Consider the following 26,306-nt stretch of genomic DNA (forward strand, 5'->3'; position numbering starts at 1 on the left):
GTCACGAGCCAGCATCTTGAGAAGTCCTTGCAGGGGTTCAGAGCACTTTCAGCTATGGTCATCTCTATGGCCAATGGACAATGTTTTGAGAATGAAGCAAAGCTTTTAAAAGCTACTTGCCATCATCTTGGGAAGAGGACCTGTATTGGCAAACAAACTCCTCTGAGCAACGACAATCAGCGAATAATAGATAGAAGCAAGTCACCTGTCATGAATAGTCAGCAAAAGCTGTAAGATCATGGTTCAGGCTTTCCAACATGACTGGTCAGAAGGATGGAGCTCAGCAAGGTCCAGTGCCTTGGATGCTGGGAGTGTTCTGGCACAGCCTTTCTTTGGCTGGTATTGGCTGGCTTTGTAAAACTGTGGCCCATGTGACACTGTGTATTGGCCTTCCAGGAAGGCACATTACTAACTGGTCCAAGAAAGAGGGATTCCCTGGGGTTCCGCCAACAAGAGCATCAGGAGCCAGTCCTGTGCTACTGGAGACCTTTGCCAGTTCCTTTGTATATCTCCATAAGGTGGGTTCTCCAGGAGGACTGGCCAGGATCTTTCTTTGTCTTTTTCTTGAAGCAGCATTTTAGTGGTTCAGGCTGGCCTCCAACTTGTGTGATCCTCCCTCCCGAGTCCTGGGATGGCGAGCCTGTGCCAACAAAACCCTGTTGCAAACATCCCTGGGTTCCGTGTCTGAAAGGTGAGAGACCCGACAGTATGTATGCTCATGTTTTCTAGAGACGAGTCTTGGAGATGGGACTTCTGCTGTCAAATGCCTGTCCCCAGTCATGCTAAGTACCGAAAGTTCAGTGGTGAATGCAGCTCCTGCCTTCTGTTTGACTACAAAGTGGTCCCTGGTGTGGTTTGCCATAATGTCTCTGTCTTAATTAGAGTTTTACTGCTGTGAACAGACACCATGACCAAGGCAAGTCTTATAAAAACAACATTTAATTGGGCTGACTTACAGGTTCAGAGGTTCAATCCATTATCATCAAGGTGGGAGCACGGCAGCATCCAGACATCCTATGGCACAGGCAGAGCTGAGAGTTCTATGTCTTCATCCAAAGGCTGCTAGTGGAAGACTGACTTCCAGGCAACTAGGGTGAGGATCTTAAGCCCACACCCACAGTGACACACCTACTCCAACCAGGTCACACCTCCAAATAGTGCCACTCCCTGGTGCAAGAATATACAAACCATCACAGTCTCCTTGGAAAATAAAAGTATACGTAGAGTACTTACCTAGCACGTGGAAGCCCTGGCATCACATAAGCTAGAAAGGGTGGAGCCCGTCTAGGATTCTAGCACTCCCGGGAGATAGAAGCAGGAAGATGAGGGATTTGAAGTTGTCCTTGAAGCCAAGCGAGGTGATGCATGCCTTTAATCCCACCACTTAGGAGGCAAAAGCAGGGGATCTCAATGAGTTTCAAGTCCAGCCTGCTAGAACATACCAAGATGACCAGGGTTATAAAAGAGAGACCCTGCCTCAAAAACCAAAACCAAAACAAACAAGTTGTCGTTGGCTATAATAGCAAGTTTGAGGCCAGCCAGGAATACACGAGGCCTTTTCTAAAAAAAAAAAAAAGAAAAGAAAAGAAAGACAGGAAGGAAGGAAGGAAGGAAGGAAGGAAGGAAGGAAGGAAGGAAGGAAGGAAAAGATCTGTCTGGATTAGGAGATAAAACTCAACACCTAACTTGTGACACAATTTTTGATTTTGAAATCTAATGTATGTCTGTGCAGCCTGTTAAAATCTATGCCCAGGGCTATGCTGTGTCCAAATTCACAGGCCTTGTAATGAATCATGGCTTTCTGCTTCTGGCTCTTTCTGGTTATACTCTGGTCCTGCGCCCTGATCATGGATTCAGAGGACTGTGACCTCCCTTTCAACCTCACCCCCAACCCCTAACACCCATGGTGTCAAGGCTCTCCAGTCACTATCTGCCTGGATATTACTATAGAGGGAAGAAGGGTCACTTTCATTTGGTACAAGTAGCTCCTCCAGATAGTACTGCCTCTGTCTCAGTCTCCCTGATCTTCTGAGCCTATACATTTGATTACCTTGAACTTCCAAGACCTACCCGACAATGGTTTGAACCTCATTGGTTATATGAATTCACACAATAGTATTTTAACTCACCATGCCATTCCCCATCGTTTTGTTTGAGCTTGGCTCTCTGACTCTCAATCTGTCCGAGTAACTCTCCACTTGTTCTTCTCCAAACCTTCATTTGACATTCAGGTAATCTTTTTATATTCCAGGCTATAAATAATAGTGATGTGAGTGTAGGTTATAAAATGAGATGGGAATCTGTCTTGGTTTTAAAAGGATTTTATCCCTTATAACTTGACATATTTCCTTGGTCTAGGACGATGAATCAGAGGGTAAGGGTATTTGTTATGCAAAGATAAGGAACTGAGTTCAAATCCCCAACACCTGTGTAAGAGCTTGGGCATGGCTGCATACATACCTCAGTACTGTGGAGTATTTCAATTTGAGGCCTTGTCTCAAGGCAATAAATCAGAGAGCAGTCTCACAGGACATTCAGTGTCCTTCCCTGGTCTCCACACACATGCATCTATGCATGACTGCTCCTTCCCCTGCATACATACAAGTATGTCCTGGTCTTCAAGCCATATGAACACTCAGGAATGTACTCGAGTTTGGAGACCCCATTCTTCATTACTGAAAAGAGCTCAAAGTAAGAGGAACAGAGTAACCGCCAAGAAAGTAAATGGAGGGATGCTACTTGCTTATAGAGTCCTGTGACATTCTAATCTGTCCCCCCTCCATTTTTAATTAGAGTTATCATATCTCAGTGGGCATCCGGAGGCTCCACTAAATCTACCAGCTTCCACATAATATTTACAACTGGTGATGTTTAAAATCTTAGCCATATCAAAATGTTGGAGGGGAAATGGGTGTGTATGGTCCAGGGACTCCCAGCAAAGTGAGACCCCTTTTCACTCCAGTAAAAGGAAGACATTCCAGGGGTCAGAGTGAAAAGCAGCCCCCTTTTCATTGATACATTTGATGAACATCCATCTCACATTCCTGGGTTCTCACAGCATGGCGGTACAGCTATAGAATCAGTCATGGAGAGCCTATTTTGTAACTAGGAGCATGGGTCTTACAAATATCATATAGAAGTCCTTTTTCTGCTCACAGTCAGCTATTGGATGGATCACAGGGCCCCCAATGGAGGACCTAGAGAAAGTACCCAAGGAGCTAAAGGGATCTGCAACCCTATAGGTGGAACAACATTATGAACTAACCAGTACCCCGGAGCTCTTGACTCTAGCTGCATATGTATCAAAAGATGGCCTAGTTGGCCATCACTGGAAAGAGAGGCCCATTGGACTTGCAAACTTTATATGCCCCAGTACAGGGGAACGCCAGGGCCAAAACGGGGGAGTGGGTGGGTAGGGGAGTGGGAGGGAGGGTATGGGGGACTTATGGGATAGCATTGGAAATGTAAATGAGGAAAATACCTAATAAAAAGTATTAAAAAAAAAAAAGAAGTCCTTCCTCAGACAGTTTGCCTTCTGGGTGGGGTTCATTAGGCATCTATCCAGGCATACTCTGCATGCCAACTGTAGCTAGGATGTGTGTTCCAGGGCTTTCTACTGCCTTTCCACATTGACATCCAAAGCAGCCACTGGTTTCAGCTTTCAACCTTCAAACTGATACTTCATCGTAGAACTACTAGGTATGGCAGTTTCTCCCCTGTGAGTGTCTTTACAGACTCGTAGTGGGTCGTTTCATGAGTCTATAAGGCAGCCAGGATTTCTAGATTGGGACTAGAGCCACATACAGCTCCACATCTGGATATCTCAAGAGCATCGTTTTGGGAAATTTTTAGTTGAACATCTTTATGGAGATTTTAGTAATTTTTTAAAATTATTTTTATTTAGTTGGCTTGGGGTTTCAGTTTTTTAACAGGATATCATCATATAACCCAGTGTAGCCTGGAAATTGCCAACTTCCTGCTTCAGTTTCCCTCGTGCTAGAGATAAAGCTGTATACCTCCATGCATAGCTCACTGTTGATATTTTGATAATTTTCTGATGGAAGAAGGAATATCCTGTGTGTGTGATAGAATATTCTTTAGCATCCTTGGCCTCTACCACCCTGAGATTGAGGATAAAGACAAAGTTGCCTGCAAAGGCACTGCCTTAGACATTGTGTGCATGTGGTATGTAACCCCTGAGGGTAAGGCTTTCCTATTGGAAAACTGTAGAGCATTTGTGGTGTTTTCCACCACTTATAAGAAAGAAGCAAGAAGCAGGCTTGGTGGCCCAGGGCTGCAATTCCAATACTGAGGAGTCTGAGACAAAATTGAAAGCCAGCCGGGACTGCATAATGAGTTCCAGTCTACTGTAGGAAAGAGAGTGTGACCTGTCTCAAAAACAAACAAAGCCCACATCCAGATAGATGCTAAGTGGGCAAAGGTACTTGCTGCCAAGCCTGACTACCCGAGCTTGACTCCTGGTGGAAGGAGAGAACCGGATCATACGAGTGATCTTCTGATCTCCATATATGTGCTGTGGCACATGAATGTGTATACACACACACACACACACACACACACACTGAATATTTTTTTATTTCTTGACTTTTCGATACAGGGTTTCTCTATGTAGCCCTGGCTATCCTGGAACTCACTCTGTAGACCAGGCTGGCCTCAAATTCACAGAGATCCCAAGTGCTAGGATTTAAAGGCATGCATCACTATGCCCAGCAAAATATAATATATGTATTATATATATATATATATATATGTGTGTGTGTGTGTGTGTGTGTTTGTGTGTGTGTGTGTGTGTATAACCTGGCCCATGGTAGCCACAGACCTTTGTCAGTCTTCCACGGCTGCTCACCCAGCCTGTCTTCTATGCCAGGAGATCACTCAGGTATGTGATCAATGGAAGAGCTATGATGCAGAAAGAAGCTGATTTACCTTATCCAGTGATCACATCTTATTGATATATGATGTCTGTGCCATCACTAGGGTTCTCATAGAACTAAGCCCATAAAAACCCTTATTATGTCTGACTTGGCCACGGCCACAGATCTCCAGCAAGCTGTCCTGTTTCAGGCACTGTCATTCCCTAAGGGTTTCTTCATTCCTCGTTTCAAGGATTACCTTTAACTTACTGAGTTCATTTATACGAGTGGTGACTAAGAGAAGTCCCAGAGAACTTGGTGATCTGTCCAGGCACACCACTTCTCTATGCCTAAAAAGCACAAGATTCTGGGAGTCACAGTGATCCTCCTGCCTCTGCCTCCCAAGCGCTGGGATTAAAGGCATGCACCACTATGCCCAGCATAAAATAAAATAAATATATATATTTCTAATTACTTGGTCCACAGCAGAATCTGTTCACATCTGGTATAGAAGAGAGAAAGCAAGCAAGCAAGCAAGGAAGCAAGGAAGGAAGGGAGGGAGGGAGGGAGGGAGGGAGGGAGAGAGAGAGAGAGAGAGAAGGAAAGAAAGAAAAAGAGGGAAAGAAAGAAAGAAGAAAGAAAGAGAAAGAAAAAGAAAGAAGAAAGAAAGAAAAATATAATTATTCATCTGATGCTCTTTCAACTATTTAAAGGAAAGTTGCTATGTTAGCTACTGTGACGCATTTAAGGATGCCTGGGGACTTTGATAGCTAGTCTAGAGTATCAACAGGTAGATAATGACAAGACAACGCTCCTACCACCTATGTGGTAGAAGCTCACGGTCACAGCCCATTACCTGAGCCCATGCTCTGAAGTGCATGCGCAAATGGAGTTTTTGACATTAGTTCAACCCAGGAGATCAGGGAAGTGCAGCAGACAAAGAGTCAGTTAACCTGATGCTTGTGGATGTGTCCTTTATCAGAGGGGAAAAGGACTAAATGTGGGCTTGTGTGTCGCCATTTCTTATCATCTGTATCAACATAGAAGAGACTATCAGTATTGTGGCATTAAGGTTTTGTTTCTTTTTTTTTTTTCTTACTCCGTGTGTGTATGTGTGTAGTAGTCATGAAATCTTGTTATAGAATTAAGATCTCAAGAGATTTTTTTTTTATTTATAGGACGGAGCAGTATACGAAACCCTACCATGTCAAATGTAGCATGGTCCCACATTCACCGGTTCATTCATGGTAGGTCTGGCTCTGCTCGGAGTGTATCTCAGTGGTAGAGTGCTTGCCTCTCCGTGTAAGGCCCTGAGCAGTACCTAAGGCACAACAAAACAATTAAATAATTACTTACTAAAAATTCACTTCTATAAACGTAGGCAACGAGTTGCATGGGGAAAGTCTTGGACCGTTTCTATTTTCAAACCTCTGGTGCATCTAAGAACCAATCGGTGATGCTGGGGAGGTGGCTCGTCATATAAAATTCTTGTCAATAAATAAAAAATAAATAAATAAAAAATAAATAAAATAAAATAAATAAAATGCTTGTCCTACACACATGAGGACCCGAGTCTGGATCTACAGCACCCATATAAAAAGTCAGGCTCAGACTATAGCATTGGGAAGGCAGCAAGAAGAGGATCTCTGGAGGTTACTGGTTAGCCATTGTAGGCATCTGGAAGTGGTGCATTCCAGGATCAGTGAGAGACCTGGTCTCAAAAAATAAGGTGGAGAATAATTGTAGAGGATGCCTCACATTGACCTCTGGCCTCCACATATACATACATACATACATACATACATACATACATACATGAACACACACACTACATGAGGAATCATGTAAACAAAGGAGTCAAGCCAGGCATAGTGGCACACACCTTAAATCCTAGCACTCAGGAGGAACAGGCCAGAAGATCTCTATAAGGGGCCAGCTTGGTCTAGACAGTAAATTCTAAGATAGCTGGAATTGTGAAGTCCTGCCTCTAAATAAGTAGATATTTGGGAAATCAAGAAGCCATTGTCATATTTTCTTAATATGTAGGTGTATGATGCTTCTCCAGACTTTCCTATTCAGCAAGTATAAAGTGAGGCCCAAGACTGGGACTGTATTTAAATATCTCAGCAGAGGCTGCTACAAACTGTGTGTGTGAGGAGCTCCCGCGCTCACACCTCAAGAGCTGCCTCCTAAGCATACAGTTGCATTGAGCAGGGTATAAGGAGGAGAACAGGAGATGTGAAAACCTTACTCTCCCAAGGGAGTCATGAAAATCTCAAGGTTTTATAGCTAACTTTTTTTGTTTTGTTTTTGCTTTTGTTTGTTTGTTTGTTTGTTTGTTTCAGACAAGGTTTCTCTCTGTAGCCCCTGCTGTCCCAGAACTTGCTATTTAGACCAGGCTGGACTCTAACTCAAGAAATCCCCCTGCCTTTGACTCCCAAGTGCTGGGATTAAAGGTATGCACCACCATACCCGGCTCAGGGTTTATACTAGATCTTGAATCAACTCTCTGAGACTCAAAGAGGAAACAAGACAGCAGAGGACCCCAGAACCTAATCATGTGACCAACAGTTGAAGGAAGTGACAGTCACTCCGAAATATCGCAAGATAGAAAAAGAATCATCCGAGTCAGGAAATTAAACTTGTTCTGGGTGGCCTCACAAGATGACCAAGAGAATCAATTTAGACTCAAAATAGCAACCATCCTTCTTGAGTGGTCAGAGCCGTCAACCGCACTGGAGGGGTTCAAGATGGCCGGAGAACACGCTTAAATGAATCATTAGATTGGAGATGTAGCCCAGCTGGAAAGCATATAACTCAACATGGACAAGAATCTGACAGCACCAAAAATTATACATAATAAAAAGTTCTTTTAGCATTGCTTAATGAATAAGAGGATAACACACTGAATAGGTAGAAGAATCAAAACATCTGCTATTTGTGCTGTTGAGGATCAAACTCAGGGCTTAGTGCATGCAAAGCAGGTGCTCTACCACTGAGCAACACCCTAGGTCTCTGGTTTAGTAAGAGAGAATAGAGTATAGTGTTCTGTGCTGGTTAGTTTTATGTCAACTTCATACAAGCCATAGTCATCTGAGAAGAGGGTACCTCAGTTGAAAAAAAAAATGCCTTCAGAGATCAGGCTCTCAGTGAGCATTTTCTTAGTTACTGATTGAAGTGGGAGGGCCCAGCCTAATGTGGGCGGTACCAGTCTGGGCTAGCTGTCCTGGGTGGAAAGCAGGCTAAAGAAACTATGTGGAGCAAGCCAGTAAGCAGCTTTCCTCCATGACCTCTGCTCCTGCCTTCAGGCTCCTGCCCTGTTTGAGGTCCTGCCCTGACTACTTTCAGTGATGTACTGTTAAATGGAAACATGAGTGAAACAAACCCTTTCCTCTCTACATGGCTTATGGCCATAGGTTTCAGCACAGCAATAGCAATCCTAAGTAAGAGGCATTGAAACAAAGAGATAGTAAAGACAGATAGGAGAGGGGCTGGCTGTGTAGCTCAGTTGGTAGAACGTTTGCCTAGCATACACAAAGCCCAGGCACTGTGTAAGCCAAGCATGGTAGTGCAACTGAAATCCCAGCCCTGGGGAGGTTGAAAGCTGGGGGGGGGGGGGATTGGACATTTAAAGACAGAATGTGAGAAGAGTCTTCCACTGCCCTAGAGCTTGCCAAGAAGTCAAGGCTAGGTAGCACACCCAAGTGTGCTGGGATTACAAATACATGCAACCAAGCACATACTTTACAGATACTGTGTGTGTGTGTGTGCACACACACATTGGCTATTTAAGTCAGGGTCTCTCTTTCTCTCTGTGTAGCCCTGGCTGTCCTGGAACACTCTCTGTACACCAGGCTGGTCTCAAACTCAGAGATCCACCTGCCTCTGCTTCCTGAGTGCTGGGATTATAGGTGTGCACCACCACTCCTGGCTTCCTTCTTTTTTTTTAAAGACCAGAGTTCAGTTCACCACATAAGCCAGCCTAGCTTGAAACTTACTATGAAGCCCAGACTGGCCTGAAACTCTTGGCTATCCTGTTCCAGGTTCCCCAGCAGGGAGATTACAGGCATATACTACTATGCTTGGTTTGTTTCAGAGCTCGTGAACAAGTGTCTGTCTTCCTTGAAGTGAAAATCCCAAACCCTAAAGATAGACAGAAGTACCCAAGACACCAGAAAATTAATTTTGATCATATCACCATTGGACTCCCATTGCAATCTTCACAGAGTTGGGTTTTTGGTTGTTGTTGTTTTATGATTTTGAAGTTGTGTCCATGCATTGTATATTCTGGAAATGTTGAATTTTTACTAAGCTCAGAGATTTCAGGAAATTTGTAACCCTTGGGGTCCGCTATAATTTACAGTAAGAGCTAGAAACACTAAGGTCCTTCATATATTTTTCTCATTTGCTTCCTAGTAGGTTTGAAATGTTTCTGGAAAATCATGGCTTTGACCATGACATTTACAAAGCAGACACAATCTGAAAATTCACTATACCTGTCTCTGGCCTTGAACCCATTCATTTCCGAAACCTCTTCAGAAATGCTAAGTGCATGGACAATATCTGGAAATGGGCTTGTCAATGCACAGGTCACGTACCTTGGCCGTTTGCTTCCTCATAGTGTTTTTTTTGTTGTTGTTTTGTTTTGTTTTGGTTTTTTTGGTTTTTTTTTTTTTTTTTTTTTTTTTTTGCAGAATCAACAATAAAAGCTGGCCTATACATTTTAAAAGTAGGATTTTGGCTTGTTTGGGTTTTGTTTGTTTGTTTGTTTGTTATTGTTTGCAAGGCAATGTTGATTTTGAGAGAATCTGTTAAAGTCAGGGGGAAAAATCACTTCATTCTAAAGAAATTTGGAAAGACAAAGAGAGCAGGTTTCATGCCTCTATTTTTAAAAGGAAAGGGGAGGTTTGTAATGTCCTAAATCTGCAACATTACCTGGGGGGAAAATATTGCTAAACCATCATTTCTAGAATAATCCGTAGTAGAACTGGTATTGGGGACTTAGATTGCTTGACGGACAGAGCGAGTCCTGTCAAACTGATTCATTCCCCTCCATGAAAGAGTAACAAGATTTTAGCAGATTGAGGGGGGTGGGGATGATAAATGTATTCTGTATTTTATTTAGCAAGGTGCTCTAACCTGCTCCATCCATCCAACATCTTTGTCAATAAATTCTGAAAATTTGGAGATAGGCATTAGATGTCCAGAGGGTACTTGCACTCCACTGCAGAGATCCGGATTCAATAGCATGGCTTCCAACCTCACCTCCCGGCCCCGACCCTCTGAGAGTCATAGCAACAGATAGATGCTGACCTCTTGCTTTGAGGGAAAAAGATATTGGTTGCTTCCTTCAAAGGAGCCTATGGATTCTGACAAACATCCGACATGTTTGTCCTTTGTAGGTTTGATCATCATCATTCAGAAATGCTTAGAGAGACTGGTTATGAGTATATGTCTTTACTATGAAATCGGGTGAGTATTGGTGGTTAGAGTATTCAACCCCCTGCTAGAACTTCCCAATAGCATGGTTTCCAGGCTATCACCCCAAGACAGAAAAAGAAAACTAAAGGCAAGAAATAACACAAGTGAGCTGTGTGGAAATAAATCTGCTGTCCTGTATCATTTCAAAGGGGAAAGGTGTTGCTAGAAATTCTATTCTGGCTTAGGATGGGAGGGATGGCTTATTGAACAGACTGCTTGCTTTGCATGTATGAAGCCCTGGGTTCAGGTGTGACGGTGCATACCTGCAATCTCCGTGTTCCAGAAGCAGGGACAAAGATCCGGAGTTCGAGGCCATTATTGGCTATATAGCAAGTTCAAGTCCAGCCTAGGCTACATGAAAGCCCGTTTTAAAAGAACTTTTTAAAAAAGTTTTAACAGTTCTGTCTCAGGAGGACATCTATTGCTAGTAACAATGGCTATATTATTTTTATAATTATCCCTTGTATTTCCATGTTCTTTCTTTTTGCAAATCCAAATATTTTAAGAATAGTCCCACCAGTTTAAGCTATTTAATCTTGCTATCTTTCCTAGGGATGTCGGCTAGGCAGATACTTGGGTGCTCCATGTTTCAAAAACGTAACAGCTACAATGAGTGCTACCAGGCGCCTGTATGGAGAGAAAGTTTGTCCTTGATAATTTCTCTTTATCTCATTGCCACATTGCCACAAAACTATTACACTTAGCCCAGAGTCAAATAATCCCTACAAAAACCATCTTTGGTTTGTGTTGGTCCCTCTGTGTAGCCAGCCCTATCACAACCATTTGATCTTCACACTCCAACCCTGTGGTGCCAAACAGGTGAAGACTACCAGGATATTATTAATCACTATCAAACACCTGCCACGTACCAGGCATTGTGTGAGATGTTTCATATTTGCTATCTCATTTAATCCTAAAACAACCCAGTGGGGTATGGTGTACTGTTATCTCCACTTTACAAGGAGAACACCTACTCCAAAGATGAAGTCACTAAGCGCCGGAGGGCACCCGTGTCTCACTGGAGCCCTGGGTCTAAATGCCAAGTTCCAGTGATTTTTTTTTCCACTCTGGGTTTTGTTTCATTTTCTTTTTCATTTTTTAAAAACTTCTTTAAAAAACTATATTAAGGGCTTCGAGATGTCTCAGTGGTTGAAAATGCTTGCTACCAATTTTGATGAACAGAGATAGAGCTGTGGCAGGCATATGTCCCCCTCCCTCCAGAACACACACAAAAGAAAGAAGGAGGAGACAGGAAGGGAAGGGAAGGGGAGGGGAGGGGAGGGGAGGGGAGGGGAGGGGAGGGAAGGAAAGGGAAGGGGGGAGGTGGGAGGGAAGGAAAGGGAAGAGGGGAGGTGGGAGGGAAGGGAAGGGGAGAGGAGGGGAGGGGAGGGGAGGGGAGGGGAAGGAAGGAAAGGGAAGGAGGGAGGTGGGAGGGAAGGGGAGGGGAGGGGAGGGGAGGGGAGGGGAGGGGAGGGGAGGGGAAGGAAGGAAAGGGAAGGAGGGAGGTGGGAGGGAAGGGGAGGGGAGGGGAGGGGAGGGGAGGGGAGGGGAGGGGAGGGAAGGGAAGGGAAGGGAAGGGAATAGGGGGGGAGAGAGGAAGGGAGGGGAGAGGAGAAGGATTGATTCAAGATGTTCTCCAGGTAGTTCTTTCTTGCAATGGCCTACTTCCCTCTATGTTTCCTGAATGGGTTTATTCATTTGCATTTTGTATATCACTGATGACACACCCATCTCTGGCTTGCAGACTTTTTAAAAATGCTTTTAACTTGGAACGTGCACTTGGCCTGAGTTACCAGCATTGCTTCTCTACCCTGGCCACTTATCTTGAGAGAGGAGAGAAAATCGAGGAGAGTGGTAGAAAGGAGAGAGGGAGAGGAAGAGAAAGGACATCACCAGTAGGTCAACAAACCATAGCTTTCCATTTGTACTTAGGGCAGAAAGGGATTTACCAGTCCAACCTTGGTCACTTGTCAAGTTGCTTCTGTCCTGGCCATGTTCCTAAAAGTTCAGATTATGTTTTGGTTTTGGTTTTAACATGAGAACTGTGTGTGTGTGTGTGTGTGTGTATGTGTGTGTGTGTATGTGAACATATGTGTGTATGTGTGTGTATGTGTATATTTGTGTGTATGTGTATGTATGTGTGTATGTGTATGTGTGTATATGTGTGTGTATGTGTGCGTATATGTGTGTATGTATGTGTGCATATGTGTATGTGTGCATATGTGTATGTATGTGTGTATATGTGTATGTGTGTGCATGTGTATGTGTGTATATGTGTATGTATATGTGTATGTATGTGTGTATATGTATGTATGTATGTGCATGTATGTGTGTATGTGTGTGTATGTGTGTATATGTGTGTATGTGTGTATATGTGTATGTATATGTGTGTGTATATGTATGTATGTATGTGCATGTGTGTATATGTGTGTATGTGTATGTATGTGTGTATGTGTGTATATGTGTGTATGTGCGTGTATGTTTGTATATGTGTGTATGTGTGTGTATGTGTGTATGTATGTGTGTGCATGTGTATGTGTGTGTATGGTATATACATGTATGTGCTCACCCATGCTTATCCATATGGAGGCCAGAGGTCTCCCTCTCTTGAGCTCCACCCTATTTACTGAGACAGGTGCTTTCACTGGCCCTGAAGATGTCCATTTTGGCTAGACTGACTGACTTACTTGATGTCTCTTCTGTCCCCAGTGATGGAATAGAGTTATAGGCCTATATACCACATATGGCTTTTTATGTAGGTGTTGGGAATGTCTTCCTACCTGAACACCAAGCACTTTACCCACTGAGCCATCTGTTCACCTCCAAGAGTATGCGTTTTGTTTTGTTTTAAGTAAGTCAGGATAGAACGACTATGCATCTGAAATAACAGAAAACCAGATCTTATCGAGGCAGTCAGTGGGACTCCTAAGCCAGACTCATTCACCCACTCTTTCCGTCTGGGCTGAGCATGTCTTTATGCTCAGGACTGCAATCATTATTTGCAATCAGTGTGGTCATCATCACTGTCATCATTATCACCATTATCATTATCCCCCTTCTCCACCATGGCCATATCCCCGAGTACCAATTAGCGGTGTGGGCATTTGCCGAGACATGTGCAATGTCTACTCCATATGGTGTCTCTCTGCCAGGAAGCAGGTGGAGGAGCCCGTCCCATGAATGCCAATCTATTCAGATAGAAGCGCATCTCCCGTGTAGCCACAGTGCTGAATAGTGAAAGCCGGGCTAGGCCTGGCTGTATGAATGAGTCCATCCCCTACATTATGAGCTAAATTTGAAAAGGGGGACGGGAGGCTGGGGACCAGGGCTTACGAGAGGAAGTGAACTCCAGCAGTGATCCCTAGACCATTCCAAAGTTGAGAGGTGCCATAGTAAGAAAAAACAACATCTAATACCATCCCTTTCCTCCTCCTGTTCTGCATCCTCCCTCTCATCCCTCTCATCCTCTCATCCTCTGTACCACTGTGGGTAGCTATGACTGTATTCTACCTTTTTGAAAAGATAGATGAGAATTGGATATGGTGGGGTTCACTTTCACAAACACCTCAAAACCCACCTCTGAGGGTCCAGAGTAGGAAATCGAAAGACCACAGATAACACCGAGAAGACCCTCTAACCCCATTTTTATTTGGGACCAGAACCCCTGAATTCATTCAGTCAACAGGGGCTGGTTGTCTATTAGACAAAGACAAGTATGTAGCCTATAACATTTGGAAGTTTAAAGTTAGACGTCATAGCAAATATGTAAAGCCCACAGAAAGTTCTAGATCCCTGGCATGTTCAAGGAAGACTTAGGTCCTGATGAGTCTGTAGGAGGTATATCTATGACTGCCAATCCCTTCCACCAGCTTGAGCAAACAGGTTTCTGAGAAGGCAACCTTACAAGGTCCCAACTCTCCCTGGCTGGCTACACAGTACTGGCAGTTAGTTATCTTTGCAGGAATCAGAGACACAGCCAAACATGGACGACCACTATACCACAGTTCAAGGTCTCATCTGCGATCATCCTTCAGGAATGTTCTATGTGAGACTTTCCACAGAATGAAGCAGCAGTAAACACACCCGTCCTCCATTACTAGGCTCTCCCAGCAGAGTCCCACCTTTGCAAGTGTTACGAATGAGAAGTTCACACCTAACTAATGATTTCTTAATAGTCTCTCTCTGGTGTGACCTTTCCATCTCTCTCTCTCTCTCTCTCTCTCTCTCTCTCTCTCTCTCTCTCCCCCTCCCCCTCTCCCCCTCCCCCTCCCACCCCCACAGTACAAGGTAGACAAGCCCAGATAACCATCTGGGGTAGGGGAGGGGGGAGGAGCCAAGCCTGCCTCCCTCTTTGGCCAGGGAGTTTTCCTTTACTGCCCTGGCTGGGCCTGGATACCTTGCTGTCTGCTTTCAAAGCTATTTCCAGGGACACCCTCTGTCCACCTTTTTGGTGAGAATAAATAAACAGACGGAGGCTCCCACGTCTTTATTAAACATTTCCTCCACGCTGCATGCTTTGGCGCTGCGCCCATGTGCACCAAGAAGCGTCTCCAGAACAGCTGGACCCCACAGCCGTGCCACACAGTCCTACTTATAAATAGCCCTTTGAACAGGCAGGAGGCACCTGCATTGGCTACTGCAAGCCGCTGTGCCGTCGTCCGGGTTTTCCAGCTTGTGAAGTTCCTGGCTGGAAGAAGCCGCCTCTTCACACCCTCACTGATCAAGGACTAGCAAAAAAAAAAAAAAAAAAAAAAAAAATCCAGGGTCCATTTGCCTTGCTCCGTTGGCATGCACAGACTGGATGTAGGGGAAGGAAGGACACCCGTGGCCAGCAGCTATGATAAAAATATAGGACTGTAGCCAGGAAAAGCCTGATCATAAATAAATAAAAAGGCCACGTCTGACCAAACCCCCGACCCCTAAATCTTGAAGGCCACTGGACCAGGAAATTGAATGGCTGGACGGTGTAGCTTTGCTCCCCGACTCTGGCCCCGCATCCTGCCCTGGCCTGAAAGGTTCTCTGGGCTGTCTAAAAGGTTTGTTGTCCCCCTCCACCACCACCATCCTTTTAATTTAGAAATTGCAAAGATATAGCTAAAGAGGAAGTGCATTTTAAAAACGCACTGAACACTCAATGGCCACAGATCTGAGTGATATTGAAAGAGGAAGGGCTGGATGGAGAAGGAAAAGGAAAAAAAGCCAGCGTGTGTGTGTGTGTGTGTGTGTGTGTGTGTGTGTGTGTGTGTGTGCAGGATATTCTCCGAGACAGCCTCTGAAAAGGGAAAACAAAGGCGAGCGCGTGGCGTGAGAAAGGCAGAAATAAGTGGGAGAGATATATGAGTGTTGGGGGAGGGGCGCTCAGGCCATGGATGGGAGGAGGGATACGGGAATGCTGGCTGAGAGGCGAGCCGCACACGTGTGAGGGAGGGAGGGAGAGAGAGGGAGGGAGGGAGGGAGGGGGAGAGAGAGAGAGAGAGAGAGAGAGAGAGAGAGAGAGAGAGAGAGAGAGAGAGGAAGAGAGGAAGAGGAAGAAGAGGAGAGGAGAGGAGAGAGAGGGAGAGAGCGAGAGACAATGATGTCAGCATTTCCTTCTGGGCTGGTCACGTGGTCCTTGCCAGGTAAACAGACTGGAAATAGACTCCATAAAGGCAGCCTGCTGGGGGAGGCAGTGGCGATGGCTTCACCCTTTCGGCTCTGCTTTATCCTCAATGAGCAGGTTTTCCCTCTCTGAGCCTAGGTAGATTGTGTTCTTAGAGCCCAAGGAACAGGCTCCAAGATTGAACGGGATTTGCTTCTTTGTAATTAGCCCAAGGAGTTTAGAGTCAGTTTGATTTTGAGGGACGGGGTTGGGGTGGGGGGGTGGGGGGAGAAATGAACTGCAAGCTAAGCTTGTCTTAGTGCTTAGACAGGTCAGAGGGGTCTAGGTTAGGGCTGGATTGGAAAGGGCAATTCGGAATGAAACTCAGATGTTGTCATTACAAACTGGAGGATTCAAAATGTTCAAGAATCTAATACAGCTCAGTGTGTGACTTCAGTGTCACAGTGAGGGACGGAAGCCACACAGACAGTCAAAAGGCAGTTGCTACTGGGCTCAGTGGCACCCACTGTAATCCCAGCACACATGGGGCTGAGACAGGGAGACTGGGAATTCAAGGACAACTTAGGTTGCTTAATGGGCTTTCTTGAGACAAAACACGGCTTTGCAAGCACAGCTCTTTAAGAAATATAAATGGGTTCCCCCAGCAAGGCATGGTAAGAATTTAGGGCATGTTCAAATTCAAAGGACACATCTGAAAACTTGATCTGACAGGAGTGGTGGAGTGGGCCTTTAATCCCATCACTCTGGATGCGGAAGCAGGTGGATCTCTGTGAGTTCCAGGCCAGCCTGGGAGAGGCCAAGGCTATGTAGAGAGACCTTGTCTCAAAAAAAAAAAAAAAAAAAAAAAAAAAAACAAATAAAGAAGAAAAAAAGTTGTTTTATCCAGACAGCTCTCACCTTGGCTGTGATGTGTGGGCTCACATTCCTGGAAGTAAGGCCTCTCTCTGTATGTCTGGTGAAATTCTCTTTTAGGCCATTCCAGTGCGTATTAATTTTGGATCAGAACAGTACATCTTGTTTTCTCTCCTTGTGGGAATTTGGCCAAGGCCCATGAGAAATAGGCCCATCAGCTGTGTCTGTCTTCTGGGCTGGAGAGGGTTCCTGAGTGTAACCTGGATGGTGCCAGACAAACAGGGAGGCCTCAGTAGTCCTAAAAGAGCAGCAGGGTGTATCTACCAAGTAGATACAAGAAGAGACTGCTCCCCCACCGGAGACACAAGACCTCTTCCCTTGCCTTTTCTCTCCCCATTTGATTTCTCCAACCATCTCTGGCGCATTTGGAGCAGGACGCACTGTACTTCAAGATGAATTGGGGCATCCAGTGTGTCTGTTGTTAGACTTAGGAGGTGACCAGAAAGTGGGCTTTAGTTGCATCAGGGGAATGGGGGTGGGGGTGGGGCAAGATGTTTGTAGATGCCATTTCTCTACCCTCACCCCGTTAGCTCCTCTCACGAGTGAGGAGTGATGAACTAACACGCACGCATGTACTTTTAGCCCCTTGGGGGTTAAAAGATAGATATTTGATCCCTTCCTCTGGTAACAACATATGTCACTCTGACACAACTCCTAGGCCTGAGTTATTTTTGCAGCATTATGTAATTGGATTGCCTAGTCAGAAGTGCTTCCTTAACAAGCCTTTCAGCAGCCCTCCATGTGGGCCAGGCCAGCCAGTCCTGCCCAGTGGCATACACCCACACTTGGGAAACCTTCAGTCAGAGCCAACCAGCTAATCACAGTGAAGGGAGGCCAGTGTGTGGTGGTCTAACGCTGGAGAACCTTGCAGAAGGGCGGCTAAGACCTAGTTGGAATCTATGAGGCAGGAGCTGGCAGCTTGCACAACACACATACACATACACACACACACACATACACACACACACACCCTTTTCTCCCCTAGGGTCTGCAAAGCCCACACTCTCATGCGCCCAAGAAGCCTGCCTGTCATTTGAGTGTTCCTGTCACCTAATTCTCAGCTTACTGGATTTTCTAATATTTTTTTCATGAGTGGTTGGTTGGTCATCTGATTGTCCTTTCCTGTTCGTCTTGATGACGTGTAGAAGTAAGGGTCTTGTCCCAGCTTCAAGTAGACTAAGACAATTTGCAAAGGCAAAACAAGAAGGCCCTGTAGAAGCTTTTGCTCCTGAGGTGGGAGCAGCTCAGGCTAGCCCGTCTGGGGCATTGCATCAGGGTTGTACCCTTGCAGACATCCTGGCTGAGTTGCCATTGCTGCATTTCCTTATGGCTTCTGTCACAGAGAGCATCTTCCTTGCCGGCCTGTGACTGTCTCCTATCCTCGAATGTCAGCCCTGGAACCATGGGAAACTAATGCTTGTTTTGTCTTTCTGCCTTAAATGGCACTGCTAGCTTTCCTCTTCCACCGACGACGGGCACCTTGCTTGTCTTGCTTTGACAAGAGGCAGCTGGTGTAAAGCCCCACAGAAGTGGGTTTCCAGTACAAGCTGAGCAACTTTAAAGCTGTGTGGCCTTTGAGTAACAGCCTCTCTGAGTGCAATCATCCTCTTGAATAGAAAATGGAACTCAGAGCATTTTCCAATTGCAAATGAATACAATTACAGGTACAGGGGATGGAAGGGAACTTCACATAGTAGGTACTCAGCAAACGCAGCAGACTGGAGGAATAGAGAAAATAGACACTTGCTTGGCTCCTAAGGTTAAACTTCCAAATTTCAGCATCATTGGGTTGGAAGGGAGGAAGAGATGCCCCTGGTCCTAGGATCTCTGGGATAGATTCTCCATGGCTATTTAATAAGTTTCCCCCACCTAAAAACTGCCCCACCTGGCACTCCCTTGCAGGCCCTGTCTTCCTGTAGACCCCTGTTTCTTTCACCTGTGCTAGGGTTCACCGCCTGCCCGGAAACAGAAAAGAAAAGGGCTAGGCACGGTCTCACCCAAAGGTGAGTCCTGCTGTGAATCTCGGGCCTCCTGGTAGGAGCCCAAAGGGCAGGGGACAGATACCAAGAACAAAATGAGGTAGGCGCAGACAGCTACCGGCAAATAACTGCGGAGGCCGGGAAAAGAGGTTCCCTGGAGCTGGGGGGCAGGGAAGAGCCGGCACCTCGGTTCTGGTCGCTGAAGTAAACAAACACCCGGAGCCTATCGCATTGACCGCACCTGGAGGGGCCACGGATGGTGTGGTCCACGGCCTGTGGCAGCGTGCGCCGCTATCCTAGTTGGCAGGAAGCCCTTCCCTGAAGACTGTAAGTCTAACCTTTAGCATTCAAGTGTCGGGGGCTAAAGTGTCTTTATGAGCGGTTCTTCCTGCAGCAGCGTTCCCAGACTTCGGGAGGAGGGTCGGCGCAAATCCACCGCTTTCTTTTCTTTCTCATTTCCCCCCTCCCAGACAAAACGCGCGAGGGAGGGAGATGCACGCAAGACACTGGCACCCCTGAAGTTGGCCTTCAGCTAAACCAAACACCCACTCCCACCTCCTTTGGTTAGGAGGGTCTGCGGTGCGCCCCAGTAGGTCCTCCATTCTCCGCTCGGCCCTGAGGTCGCGAAGGCTACAGAACCCGGCTTCTTCCCAAACACCTAGGCTGGGAGGGGAAGCCTGGGACTTGGGACTCTCCAGTGTTCTTCTGCAGCTGGCGTTCAGGGACCTCTTCCTGGGCAGCCCCACCTCTGTTCCCAGAGGGGCGGGGGTGGGACGTTGGTGGCCTAGCAGTGTCTGGGAAGCTCGACAGGCTGCAAAGGCGGAGGAAAAAAAAAAAAAAATCTACAGAACAGGCAGCCCCAGCTAGGGAATCGCAGCCATGGGGAGGAAGGGCTGGGCCTGAACGTTGTCCGGGCCAGGGGGTGTGCCTGCGGCCGCGCCCTCTGCTTTCCAGCTGGGCAGCTGGGGCCCGGGCTGGGCGTAATGGTTTTTTTAGGTTCCCGCAGAAGAACGGTGACAGGCTGGCTCCGCCGGGGCTAGCCTATTTCCCCTCCCAGCCGAGGGGCCCCAGGAACGTGCCAGGCGCGCACCTGCAAGAGGCACTTGGGTTTCTTGGCTGCGGCTATTCACTGGCCTAAGCGGTTCAATTGGTGTCTTCAGGAGCCAGAGCCTCCTGGCTTCCTCTCGGCATCCCAAGCCAGAGGGAAGAAAAGGGCCCCGAAATATCAGGCGTGCTAGATACTAGGGATGCGCGCACTAGCTCGGAGAACCGGAATCTGCATCTTGGGGAAATGTCGGGATTCTTGGAGGTTATGGTTTGGGAGAGCAGAATGGAGGGATTTAGGGAGGTGACTGGTCTTTACAAAGTCCAGCCCCCAGGTGGGGGGAATAGTAAGGCAGATACAAAAATCGGTGCGTCCTATTCTGGCCACGAGAAACTGACGTCGAATGTCACTACTACCCACTGAGCTCTACAATCTAACTGGCAAGCGGCTGTGGTTTTAAGGGCGCGCCCGAAGCACACAGGGGGTCAGTTCCCTGCCCTATGCCGAGCCTGAAGGCCGCCCAAAGGAGAATGTGGCTAGCTGGAGTCAAATCCCTGGTGCTCTAAGCCTGTTGCGCCCTGGACCTCTCCAGGGACCTCGCGGGGTGCCTTGCCTCTGCCCATTTTCCCCATCCAAAGGCGGGCCCCAGATTTCGTGCCTTACGCACGCTCCAAGATCAGATTCACCTTTCTCTCTAGTCTTAAGAAGGAGAAACAAACGAATCGGATTTATTTTTCTTTAGAAAGCATATCTGTTCAATGTCCTTTGTTGCTTAAATTGTCCTTAGAAAAATTTTTTCCAACTTCATTTGAGAAAACAAAAAGTTGATGTGTTCCCCAAACCTTGTTTTACTTTAATCCACCCCCTTAGACGTGTAGTCGGTTACCTCGGAGGTTTTCTGAGGCGAAAAACAGTGAAATGGAATGGCAGGGAGGACGAAGACTGGAAATCTCTCATTTTAAATCCCATTACTGGCTTTGAGAAGTACAAAAAAAAAAAAAAAAAATCAGGAAGAGCTAGTTCGTCCCCCACTGATTTCCTTCACTTCAAAGATTTCCCTCGCCCCTTAAATCAGAAATATTATGGCACTAGGTATTTCTCAAGGAAAAATGCATACTTTTTTCTGAACATATATATGATATAGGTTCCTTTTTTACATTTCTCAGCAAAAGAAAAAAGTGTGTGTGTGTGCGAGGCATTCAATTCCCTCATCATTAAACAAACCATGCCTGCAAGAAATGCAAGCATGGGGGGGATTGCTCAGCCACCTACCCCTCCATTAGCACATGCCTGCCTGTCAACAATGCACGTGCCACTGTGGGCATTCTCTCCCCAGGCCAGCCCTGGTGGAGCACGCTCACAGCTCTGCTCCTTAGACTCCCACACCACCACACCCCCGCCCGCTCTTCTCAGGGCTTCCTTTTCTTTAGGCTGTAGCCGGCAGGCATCATTCCCCAAGTTATGTGCTCCTGAGACTCCCTAAAGCGCACGTTGTCCAACCAAGGGTGTCTGTCCTGTAGTTGTTCACTTTGTTGAGTTGTGATGAGGTTAGTTCTGTCTCCTCCTCGCGCCCGCCTTCGGCTTTTGATGCGGTGCAGACTTCTGGTACCGGGTCACCAACAGGGAAGCCAGTGTGTGGTGGTGGTGCATAACCCAGCGAGAGCCACAGACTCTTGCTGTTCCTGCACCCCCAGATTGGACTTCAGATTTCCGATGCAAAGGATGGAACTGGGGAATCCAACGCTACCCCTGGTGTCGACTAATTAACCTGCATTTTTCACAATACCCTAGGTACTGAAAATAAAGGCAGGTTTTATCGCTAGGAACTCTTGTTTCAAGGACCCGGCACTCTAAATTTGGGACTAATTCTTTAAAGGTTTTTACTTGAGAGAGAGAGAGAGAGAGAGAGAGAGAATATTCTTGGACTGGGGATGACACCCAAGAGTAGGTTGTGGTGTCTTTTGAATTGGGATGTTAAAGGGGGGGGGGGTTGTTCCCTCCTCCTTGCTCCAGGGCTGAAACCTCTTTTAAATTCCAGCGGCCAATTTAGTTTGATTTCCGAGGTCTGGAGACTCTGGCAAGGTTAGGGGCAGACTGGAAAAGGCAGACCTCAGCTGCCTTTGGATCAGCTGTGCTGCCTTTGGCCCTGAAAGCACAGGTTGGATCAGGGTGATTTGCCTTCACCTCCAAGGGAAACCCAGGGGAAGAGCATGGGAGATCGTCTTGTTTTAAACTTCCATTATCTCCTCACCTCTGTATCTTCCATTTGTCTTCTCTCCTCCAGGGATTGGGGTCTTTCTGTCAGTCTGAGCCAGGTCTTTTACACACACACACACACACACACACACACACACACACACACACACACACCAAAGTATTTATTATTATTATTATTATTATTATTATTATTATTATTATTATTATTATTATTGTAACTTTCCAAAAGAACTATGCTATTTCAGTTTCTTAACTGGCCAGCGCCCTGGGGTAGGATTTGGGAAGCTCATTTTTGGCTAACGTCCGCTCTATGGACACTTCCCCAGAATTCACAAGACCTGCATGCTAAGACTCCACATGCTACCCATATGCCAACACAGAAGACTTTGACATTTTGCTCTTTTCTAATGAAATGACTTAGAAACAAATCTGAAATTGGCTTTTGGTCATCTTTCAAGCTTAAAAAATATTTTTTGATGAAAAGTGTTCTGGGGGCTGTGTGAGATGGGAGGGAAAAAATTGACCAAAAATGTAGGCACAAAGCAAGAAGCTGCCTGTAACAGACAGACTCCATCCACAGCGTCCACCCACTCAGGACTGTAGGAGTGTATGTATGACTTGAGTGTGAGGCAGAGAGGGCTATATTCAAACTTCTTCCTGCTAGGGGCATCCCAGTCTTCTGCAAAGGAGAAGGAAGTTTTGACCCACATTGGCTTCTATATTCGCTGCCACACTGAGGATAAACTTTCAGAATTGGTACTTAGAACTCCAGTAGACAGGGAGTAGGGGCAGAGCTACTGAAAGAGAAACTTGGGATACTCAGAATATCCCACAATCCTAGGAGTGAAAAGGATCTGTCGGTTTGTCTGGGGGGTGGGGGGTGGGGTCAAGAGGTGGACTGGGACCAGGAAGGGGGGGGGTGGATGGAATGCCTCGTGCTTGCGCCTAGTCGCTGTTCTCTCCTGTTTCTAGCTCCCCCCACCCCCTTCCCCATCTTCTGCCATTTCCAGAGGCAGGAGAAAGGTGATCTCGGACTTGACCCCTAAATCACAGCTGCCGGTGGCTGCACCTCGCTCAGGGATGAGCACAGCCCCTTCCCTGGGCTCTGGCAGCTTAACCCTTTCCTTCCCGCTAGCTCAGAGGCCCCGTGTCGGTTGGCAGAGACTCGACTGCTGAAATGCTGCTAGCAGTCAGCCTTCCCAGCTTTGCACCTTGAATCCGGTGCCAAGACCACAACAAGGTAGTCTCACAAAAGGGTGAGATTAAGGGATGCAGGATCCCCGGTACAAGCACTGCCAGGGAGCCCAAGGAGGAGCGGAGTTAGCGGAGTGAGGAGGGATGTTTGGATCGTGTTAACTACTCAGACAGATGCACTTCGGCATGTCTGTATTTATGGAATCCATATGTTGTCGTGGCAAATGAAAAGACGGCGACACGTACATACAATAGACTTAGAATAACAATACACATTTAAAAAGAGACCGAACATTCTTCACCCTTCAACCCTTCTCTTACATCTTGAGCTAGAGATCTTCAGAGACTCATCCTTTCGACCTCCCCTGACTCCACACTGAGTCTCAACCCCCCTCCTTTTTACTGTGTCCCCAGTCACCCCGTTGAGGGGATTCCTAGGGCCCAAAGCTTGGCTCTTTCTAAGAGAAATATACTAGCACCCCATCTCTTTCCTCCTGACATTGGCCCATTGCATATTTACCCCTTGGACCAAATAATAGCTGCAGTTCCATATTCTGAAAACTGTGGAGGAACAGATTCATACACAAATTCAGCATCTCCATCTACTTCATTAAAACAACACTGCTATGTTATATTTCCAAAGAAATGGCTTCAAACAGACCCGGAAACATAAATCCCCCAGTGAGAAAAAGCCCCCTAATAGCTCTGTACAGTACCTGCATTTGTGCACACCTTGTCTATTTGTGTGCACAGATATTCACACATAGATGACAAGGCTTGTGAAGTCATTCAAATGTATATTTATGTACCGTTTTATGCATATACCTTTGTTATCTATAGTCATTCATTTCAGAGAGAGGCAGAAAAATAGCAATGCAGTACTTAGCCTACATGCCACTTTCCCTCCCCACAGTAAAAATGCCTTAAAAAACAGGTTGGTCTAAAATTTTCTGCCTTCTTTCCTGCTAAATAAAGGATTTAGATTCTGGATTTTAGGCAGCCCCCATTTTGTATATAAAATAATCCATATAGATGCTGGATTATCATCTAAGCATTATTGAATCACACAAGATGGGTACTTCTCCATAGAATGAATTCTCTAAGTAAAATTAGCATAAGTATTTACAAGACTAAGCTGACATTTTCCTATAATTGCAACATGAAATAGATTTATATCCAGAATTTTTTTTTCCTAAATAGGGAGACTTCTTCACACCTTTTTTTTTTAAACATAAGAAAGAGGCTACAAGTTCACTTCTTGTGCTATTTACATTTTAAAAGAAAATAAGCACATGATATGTAACTGGTTTTTCAACATCTACAAGGAGAAATTTAATTCTGCTGCATCTCTAAAAACCAAACAGATTTATGGAGATTCGTGAAGACAGAGAAGTAGGAAGCAAAAGATACTCCTGAAGGGCTGAACAGTTTTCCTTACCTGACGCATTATGGAAAAATTCAGAATTTACCAGTCTTCCTTCTGCCAGCTACATTTTACACTGACCTGTATTTTGAACTGAAAGGGGGGGGGGAAAAGATTAACTATTGCCAGTGGAAATTTTAAAATAATAATCAGAAACCGGACAAACTGCAGGTAAAAATATACAATGGCTACAATAAAGATAAATATTTATTTAATCAAAGCAGAGGTTGTATTTGGACTGTAGGAATGTTTCATCCTCCCCCCCCCCCAAAAAAAAAGCCAGAAAGAAAAAAGCCAGGGTCTTCACAGGCTCCTGGAGAGTCCCTATTGTCCAGGGCTATCGAGAGCCCAGAATGGTATTAACCTCACAAAAGATACATTGTGCAGGGGACAAAAAAAAGCCCCTTCTTCTACAATAACTTTTAGCTTTTTTATTTTTAGAAAATGACAAAGGTTTTGCAAGCACTGACTGGTGAAACCTGTAGCAAGCCAGGCTGGACTTGGCTTTATTGATCAGCTGTCCCGCATGGAAAAGCAACCAGGAAGACTTTGAATGGTAACCCAGATTTGGCTCATAGAGAGGAAACCCCTGATTTTGTCTAAATGTATTTTCTTTATCTCCCCCCAACCCCCGCCCATGCCCCGCCTAAATAAAACAGCATTATTCCCAGAGTGAATTCAGAAGGATTAGATGAGGTAACTGTAAAACCCTAAACCGGGTTTCTCCTCCTAGTCTTGTCTAAGAAGCTGCAATGGTCTTAAGAGCATTGGACAATCTCTCAAAATGAAGAATTACTTCTAATCAAACAGATTTCCTGATTAATTCCCAAATTCCTTCTTAGATGAATAATCTTGGTAGGCTGTGGCAAAAAGAAAAAAATTAACCCTCAAGAAAAATAAGTTTTAGCGAGCTCCCTCCCTAGGTATCATAGGGTTTACTTGTTGGCAAATCAGTTAAAGCACATTTTATTTCATCACAGACAGTGTAATTTCAATGACACTAGTTCTCGTGTAGAACTTATAAAAATACATCCTTGTCATTAAAGAATATATTCAGTACTCAGTAGCAGGGGTGCACTGAAACTGGAGAGAGAGAGAGAGAGAGAGAGAGAGAGAGAGAGAGAGAGAGAGAGAGAGTGAGTTGCTCTTCCTGCATTTATTTGCTTGCTTTTTGGAGGTACCATACCCCCAGCCTGAGTGATAGCTTTGATGTACTGGGAATCCAGTAAAGTAGCAGGGTCCCTGGCTGCTGTCTTTGATTCTAGGGAATCTCCTTTGGGCTCTGGTGGGATGCGCTGTTCCTAGTCTTTATCTGAAATCCATCCCCTCATTTCAAGCCCTTTGGCTTCAAGACTGCTCCAAACTCTTGGAGGTAGCTGTAAGATTTTTTTTTCCCCCATTAGGAATGGGGTATGCAATTTCCCCTCTTTCTACACTAGACCTTTCCTCGATATTTAAACATATTGGCTTTCTTTCTTTCTTTTTTTTAAATGAATTTTGTCTGAAATTATTTTTTCGCTGCTTTTATTACAACCCTGCTTTTGATGGCAAAATCGCTTCCTGTGTTTTTAAAAACATCTGC

The 26,306-nt window shown here is 45.6% G+C and overlaps 1 protein-coding gene and 1 long non-coding RNA gene across 3 annotated transcripts in view; one reads left to right on the forward strand and one right to left on the reverse strand.

Moving 5' to 3' along the window:
- Zfhx3 (zinc finger homeobox 3) overlaps positions 1-26,306 on the forward strand; it is a 682,326-nt gene that overhangs the window by 397,131 nt on the left and 258,889 nt on the right. The window contains exon 1 of one of the 2 annotated variants that reach the window (XM_030243258.1): positions 22,718-26,306. This exon is cut by the window's right edge and continues 912 nt beyond it. The exons of the other annotated variant lie outside the window; for it this stretch is intronic. The gene's annotated coding sequence lies outside the window, so the exon portion shown is untranslated. Of the gene's footprint in view, positions 1-22,717 lie in introns of those variants that run through there. 2 annotated transcript variants of the gene reach the window in all.
- Gm42043 lies at positions 1,165-17,169 on the reverse strand. The gene is made up of 3 exons (XR_879166.2): positions 16,852-17,169; positions 6,078-6,195; positions 1,165-1,428 (listed from the first exon to the last, which is right to left on the reverse strand). It is a non-coding gene; the product is annotated as a predicted gene, 42043 (long non-coding RNA).

Source organism: Mus musculus, chromosome 8 (assembly GCF_000001635.26).
Source record: "Mus musculus strain C57BL/6J chromosome 8, GRCm38.p6 C57BL/6J".
NCBI classification, from domain to species: Eukaryota; Metazoa; Chordata; class Mammalia; order Rodentia; family Muridae; genus Mus; species Mus musculus.